This window comes from Odocoileus virginianus, chromosome 5, assembly GCF_023699985.2.
Source record: "Odocoileus virginianus isolate 20LAN1187 ecotype Illinois chromosome 5, Ovbor_1.2, whole genome shotgun sequence".
In the NCBI taxonomy this organism is placed as follows: domain Eukaryota; kingdom Metazoa; phylum Chordata; class Mammalia; order Artiodactyla; family Cervidae; genus Odocoileus; species Odocoileus virginianus.
In genome coordinates, this window is record NC_069678.1 from 16782016 (window position 1) to 16789917 (window position 7902).

Genomic DNA, 7902 nt, shown 5'->3' on the forward strand with positions numbered 1-7902 from the left:
AGCATGGGTAACAGCCTGGGTTTGTGATTGCTTTCTAAAGGAAAGGAGAGGAAGTCTTACAGAACTGTCTCCCCTAATCTGGAGGATCGGATGCTTCCTCTAGGTAGGTGAAATTCAGACTTGAGCAGAACTGTTTTGAATTGTGGGACACCCAGTTGGAGTCCTGAGCTTTGCTTGTTGGTATGGGGAACACACACACACACACACACACACACACACACTGGAATATGGTACAGAAACCCAAAAAGATCTCTCAACTACAAGGATGCCCCAAGGCAAGAGCCAAGGAGTACCCTGACACATTTCTATCTTCTTCCACTCAAGTCTAGGCCCAATGGGCGATGGCCTAATGTAAGAATAAGTTCCCTCTCCTTCCTGCTAAGCTCCATCTTCATCTTCCTTTGAATTACTATCATCCCATAATCATCAACACTGAAAATCTCTAGACATCTTGTGGGAGAATCAAGATCCTATTTTTGTCTGGGCCTTATCTATGAGCTCAAACTCCCAATATAATAATAACGCAACCTTGAGACAAGAAATAAGCACACATTAAGCCACGAAATTAGAGACACTTACTCCTTGGAAGGAAAGTTATGACCAGCCTAGACAGTGTATTAAAAAGCAGAGACATTACTCTGTCCACAAAGGTCCATCTAGTCAAGGCTATTGTTTTACCAGTAGTCATGTATGGATGTGAGAGCTGGACTATAAAGAAAGCTGAGCTCCGAAGAATTTATGCTTTTGAACTGCGGTGTTGGAGAAGATTCTTGAGAGTCCCTTGGACTACAAGGAGATCCAACCAGTCCATCCTAAAGGAGATCAGTCCTGGGTGTTCATTGGAAGGACTGATATTGAAGCTGAAACTCCAAAACTTTGGCCACCTGATGCAAAGAGCTGACTCATTTGAAAAGACCCTGATGCTGGGAAAGATTGAGGGCAGGAGGAGAAGGGGACGACAGAGGATGAGAAGGTTGGATGGCATCACCGGCTCAATGAACATAGGCTTGGGTAGACTCTGGGAGTTGGTGATGGATGGGGAGGCCTGGCGTGCTGCGGTTCATGGGGTCACAAAGAGTCAGACACAACTGAGCAACTGAACTGAACTGGGGCTTCCCAAGTGGCTCAATGGAAAAGAATATGCCTGCCAATACAGACGACAGGAGTTCAATCCCTGGGTTGGGAAGATCTCCTGGAGAAGGGAATGGTAACCCACTCCAATAATCTCACCTGGAGAATCCCCTGGACAGAGGAGACTGGTGGGCTACAGTCCATGGGGTCAAAAAAGAGTTGGACATGACTTAGCAACTAGACAACAAAGGATGATGGAGGATATCTTTCTAACACTGTCACCTCCTGAAGGCTGCTTCTTCTTCCCAGTGTGTTATCCTATTTTTCTTCTCTTGTCCATTAATCTTACTTCTTATGTCCCCTTGACTGTGGACTTGCCTCAGACTAGTTTTCTCAGCTTCAACTTCAGAACACCCAACCCAGAGAACCTGGCTTCTACATGCAACACAAGCACATGTGCCCAAACCTTTAAATAGGTATGAATAAACACATATCTCTCAGGAGCCCCTGGAGTGCATCATAAAACAAGCCTGCTGCAAACATGAAATATACTAGTTTTGTGCTTTATCTTAAAATAAGTGCATATTCTGTACTCTAATTTCTATTACATTGATCTTTTTTTATATTCATTTTAGGTTTAAAATTACTCAAAATCACATTAAACAACCCAACCGTGTCCCACCTGTCTTACTGCCCTGCAGATAAGAAGTTGATGTACTAAGAATGTCACTTTTAATATCTGAACTGAATTGAATTGAACTGGCAGTTGATAAATCAAATTCAGCAACCAGGCAATTGCTCTTGCCTGTCTGGTTATCATAATATTTCAAGAGTCTAGGATCACTCATGTAGATACAAATAGAATCAGCTTTTGGTGGTGGGGGTTATATGAGGAGAAAGGCTCTTTGTTTGTTTTAATGTTTGATTATCATGTCTGAGTGATCACCCAGATGAGATATCAGGAAACTGCCAATAACCACCAACATGTACAGCTTGTAATTGGTAGAAATTGTGATCAACATATTTTCTTACTGAGAAATCAAGTAGCTTTTGTCACTTGTTCAGTTAAAATACCTGCTGGTCCACCAGACAGTTTATTTTACTATTTTGGGAAAACACTTCCCAAAGGAGTGATGTTGTTCCTTATTTTACCACCAAAGTTGTCATTTTCATCACATACACATGAATAAGGAGTTTCAAATGATTCAGTCTCCACAATCACCTTTCTTCAATCAATCTCAAAAATCATCCTCATTTCAGTTTGTTGGCTATATGCCATAAAAAGTTTAATAGTTTTGCCTTACAGTTATTTATTAAGAGTATTCAGGCTCTTACAAATTGTTAGATAAGTCAAATTTGTAGCCCTTCTATCAATGATTAAGATAAAAATTTAATCAATTCACACCGTCTAGCTACTTATCCATTCTGGAGAACATCTTTTTTCTGTACAGTTGAGTAATAAATCAATCTTCAATTTATAAACTCTAACCTACATCTTCTCCAAAGAATTTAGTATATAGTATAAATATGTATGGCTAGCAGGGAAAAAAAGTACTTTCAAAACTATTTACTTGTACATAATAAACTTCCCTTAGAACATAACTTTTATCAAAAACTGAAAATGTAGCTACATTTTTTTAAATTTAGGTTAATTATTTGGAGGGATAATTTTTCCCTTCCAAAAATTTCTCAGGTACAACAAATGACTGTGTAAAAGATATGGTCAAACCTAAATTAAATAAGTTACTTTTAGTGAAATAACTTGAAAGCAAAACTATACAAACTATTTCAACTTTTTACAGGAAAAAAAATTATATTTGGGGAGATAAATACATGTGAATATTCTTCCTGAGTTTTAGAATGGAATCTCCAAAAGTTAGGAGTGTGCAGATTTTTAAAGCAACTACACGTCAATAAAATTTTTGAAAAAGAAAGTGTAGATTTTATCAAATACGAAAAAAAAATTTATTTTCATTCACGTTTAAACATAATAAAATCTGAATTTGAACAGGTTTACAAGAACATCCTAAAGCTTTTAATTTAGATGCTGCTGTTTAATGCCAGTTCATTCATTCTGACAAGGGGTAGTTTGGGTATCTTCTCTGTTTAGTTCATGTTGAATGTTTATTTCACTTTTTAAAAAGCAAGATAAAGCTTAAATTCATATTACAAAGTAAAAGATGCCATTATGAAAAGGCTACTTATTATATGATTCCAACTGTATGATATTCTGGGAAAAGTAAAACTATGAACACAATAGTTGCCAGAGATTGGAATTTGGCAGGGAGGGATGAATAAACAGAGCACAGAGGATTTTTAAGGCAGTGAAACTGCTCTCTATGATACTATAATGATGGATACATACATTTATCCAAAGCCAAAGAATGCACACCAAAAGTGAACTTTAAACTACAGATTTTGGGTGAAAGAGTGTCAAAGTAGGTTCATCACTTATAGCAAAAGTATCACTCCAGTTCAGGATATTAATAGTGGAGGCAGTTTCTCAGGTGTGCAGGCAGGGGATAAATAAAAGCTCTTTGTACTTTCTGCTCAATTTTGCTATGAATCTAAAACTCCTCTAAAAAACAGTTTATAAATCTTTAGAAAGCAGGTTATATTTATTCTAGAAAATGCCAATGATTTTTTTCAACTATCTGCAATCTCTTCCCCTCCAAGAAAACCAATTTGAACATTTTAGTTTGAATCCCTTTTGTATTTTTCTAAGTCTATACACACCTGTGTGTGAATGTATGTGCTTTCCTTATTAAAAAATGGGAAAATATGGGTATTGATACTCATTCTTTTAAATTAAATGCATGTGTGTGTATGTTTATATCAAAATATTGAAAAACACACCAAAGTAAGCTTTATGTACAATTCCCTTGGTGGACCCTATGCATCTCTCCAGTTGATTTCTCTTTGGAAAGATGAAGTACATACTATATTTCTCAGGTTCCTTTGCAGCTCTGATTCTAGATGTGAATAAGGTTCTACCAGAAGGAAACCCTTTTCCTCCCTTCTTTCAGACAGATTTTACTGGCTAACAAAATCATGGAGACATGAGATTTCCTTGGGGACAGGATTCCAGTGCCCACTCTTCAGTGATCTGGGCATGGAGAAACAGCTGCCACCATATCTTGATTCTAACTCTCTGACTCTTGGATGGTAACTGACAGTGTTGGAGGGGTTTGTCTAGTTTTTGTTTGTTGGGGGGCTTTCCAATTTTATTGAGTTATATTTGACATACTGTTATATTAGTCTAGGGTGCTCAACATAATGATTTGATATATGTATATGCTGAGAAATGATTTCACAGTTTCATTAGTAGCCATCACTTCACATAGGTATAATTTTATTTTCTACTCTCTTGTCAACTTTCAAATATATAGTGCAGTATTCTTAAGTATATTTACCATGCTGTACATTATGCTGGCTTGAAACTCAACATTAAAAAAAACTAAGATCATGGCATCTGGTCCCATCACTTCATGGCAAATAGAAGGGGGAAATGTAGAAGCAATGACAGATTTTATTTTATTGGGCTCCAAAATCACTGCTGACAATGACTGCAGCCATGAAATTAAAAGATGCTTACTCCTTGGAAGGAAAGCTATGACAAAGCTAGACAGCATATTAAAAAGCAGAGATATCATTTTGCCAACAAATGTCCATATAGTCAAATCTATGGTTTTTCCAGTAGTCATGTACAAATGTAAGAGTTGGACCATAAAGAAAGTTGAGTGCTGAAGAACTGATGTCTTCAAATTGTGGTGCTGAAGAAGACGCTTGAGAGTCCCTTGGACTGCAAAATCAAACCAGTCAATACTAAAAGAAATCAACTCTGAATATTCATTGGAAGGACTGTTGTTGAAGCTGAAGCTCCAATACTTTGGCCACCTGATGCTACAAACTGACTCATTGGAAAAGACCCTGATGCTTGGAAAGACTGAAGGCAAAAGAAGTGGGCAGCAGAGGATGAGATGGTTAGATAGCATCACTGACTCAATGGACATGAATTCGAGCAAACACTGAGAGATTGTGGAGAACAAATAAGCCTTGTGTGCTGAAGTCCATGGGGTTGCAAAAAGTTGGACACAACTTAGCAACTGAACAACAACAGCATAACATCCCCAGGACTCAGTCATCTTATAACTGGAAGCTTATGCCCTTTGACTACCTTTATCTTTCTCTCAAATTCTCTCAATCACTACTCTGTTTTGTTTCTATGAGTTTGGGCGTTTTTTGTTTTTCTTGCTTTAGCCTTCACATATAAGTGAGATTATACCTTTCTCCTGTCTGATTTATTTCACTTAGTATAAAGGTCCATCCATGTTATTGTAGAGGCTTCTCAGGTGGCTCAGCAGGTAAGGAATCTGCCTTCAATGTGGGAAACATGGGTTCAGTCCCTAGGCTGGGAAGATCCGCTGGAGGAGGGCATGGCAACCCACTCCAGAAGAATCCCGTGGACTGAGGGGGTTGGTGAGATACTGTCCATGGGGTCACAAAGAGCTGGACATGACTGAAGCAACTGAGCACACACGTATGTTGTTGCAAATGGCAGGATTCCCTCTTTTGTGGCTGCATAATATGTCACTATTTATATATTTTTATTTATGGCTTATTTCCTTTGGATACATAAGCAGAAGTGGAATTGCTGGGTTTTAGTTTTCTGGGGAGCTTCCATATTGTTTTCAAATGACTTCACCAATTTACATTCCCACCAACAGCATACAAGCAATCTTAAGCATGTCCTTGCCAACAGTTGTTATCTCTTACTTCTTTGGTAATAGACATTCTAACAAATGTCAGGTGGGACTGTGTTCTTGAACTTGGAGTTCCAGCAATAACCTCAAAAGAGACCCTGGAATGTCACTTTTTGATTGGTCTAGGAGTCATTTCATTCCCAAAAACCATCAAAGAACCTACTTTTTCAGGTATTCCAATGATTTTGCAAACACTTAATTACCTGTTTTAAATCCTTCCCCACTTAAAATATTTAGAATGGTTTCTCTTTACAACATGGAACACTGACATAATCCCAACACCCTAAAATTTTTATAATAAAGTAATAACAGAGAATCCCCACCTTTGCCTATTTATTGCAACATGAACATAACATTTCCCAATATACCTGCCTATCTTTGATCTATCTATCTGCTTATATGCTTATATCTGTATACCCATATACATGAAAATATTTTTGTGTTATGAAATGGAATTATGCTGCATATGCTGGTCTATGACATTTTTCCTCCTAAACCCTTTTCCTGAATGTGAATGTAGTGAATATATCTTATTATTTTTTCATAGCTACACAATGTTCTGTAGGATATTTGTAGCATAATTATTCAACCAATCCAAAAATTCCCCCATTGATGAACACATGTGTTTTTCCAAATGTTTGCTGGGAGAATGCTGTAATGAATATTTTTTTACATATTTCCTTGGGAGCTTTGATTTTATTGAGGTAGGATAGACTTCTATCAGCAGAATTAACTCAAATAGTATGAGTATTTCAAAATTTTAACAGATAATGTCACATTAAATTCCAATAAACTTCTACAAATGTACACTCCATTCTCAAATACGTGAAACTGCTTATTTTTACATAACCTAGTTATAACTGGATATTAATGATGTTTTTGCCAATCTAATAACATTTAAAAGGTAATGTACTTTGAATGTTTATAAAGTAACATTTTAAAAGTATCATCTCTAAATTTCCTTTCTCGGATTACAAGTAAGATTGAGTGTCATTTCACATTTTTACTGGCCATTTGCAATTTATGTGCTATGATTGTCCTTTCACATGTACCCTTTGCCCAGTGAATTAATGTTCTCATCTATTTGTAAGCACTTTTAGTATATTAAAGATATTATAAAAAAAAAAAAGATTGTCCCTTTATGTCTTTCTCTCTCTCTCTCTCTCTCACACACACACACACACACACACACACACAGAGGAAGAGAGGAAAGAGACTATTCTCCCCATTTGTTGTTTGCTATTTGTTGTTTAAAAAATAGCAAGTTTTTTTATGTAGCCATGGGTTTATTGTGTTGCTCAGAGAAGTCTCTATGACTTTGATATTTTACAAATATTTTTACTTTTTTTGTCTTTTGTTGTTTATAATTAAAAGTTTAACCCACCAAATTTTTAATTGTATTATATAAAATCAAGATTAACTTTATTTTAGTTCAGATGGATAGATAACAGTTCCGGCAACAATTACTGCCTAAGCCATCCTTTCCTCAATTGAAATTAATTGCTTAACTCTGCTTATACCTGGATCCATCTCCAAGTTTTTATTTGTGTTTCACTGGACAATTGTCCAGTTCCTATTCAAATGCCATATTGATTTGATCATACTTTTTATAGGTAGTAAACTCTGGCATCTATTAAAAAGAGAAGTTTCCCTTTACTAAGCATTTTTTTCTTTTTGAAATATTTCTTGCCATTGATAGCATGTCTATTCCTCAAGATCAACTTCAGGCTTATTTTCTTTTATTAAAATAAGCTGGAATATTTACTCAAGTTAAGTTAAATTTATATATTAATTTAGAAATGATTGACATTCTTGGAATGATTGAGATTTTATGATATAAAGTCTCACCATCCAGGAACATGACATGTCTTTTCCTTCCATTTATTCATGTCTTGTCCTTCAATAACACTCCTCTTCCTTCATATAGATCTTGTGACTTCTACCAAGGTTCTTCCTAAAGAGATTGACAGTTCTACAGAATACGACAAACTAACATGGACTCATGGCTCTTTCCCTTGAACCAAACCTTGGAGAAACCACCAAAGTGACAGGGAGATAACTGGATCTC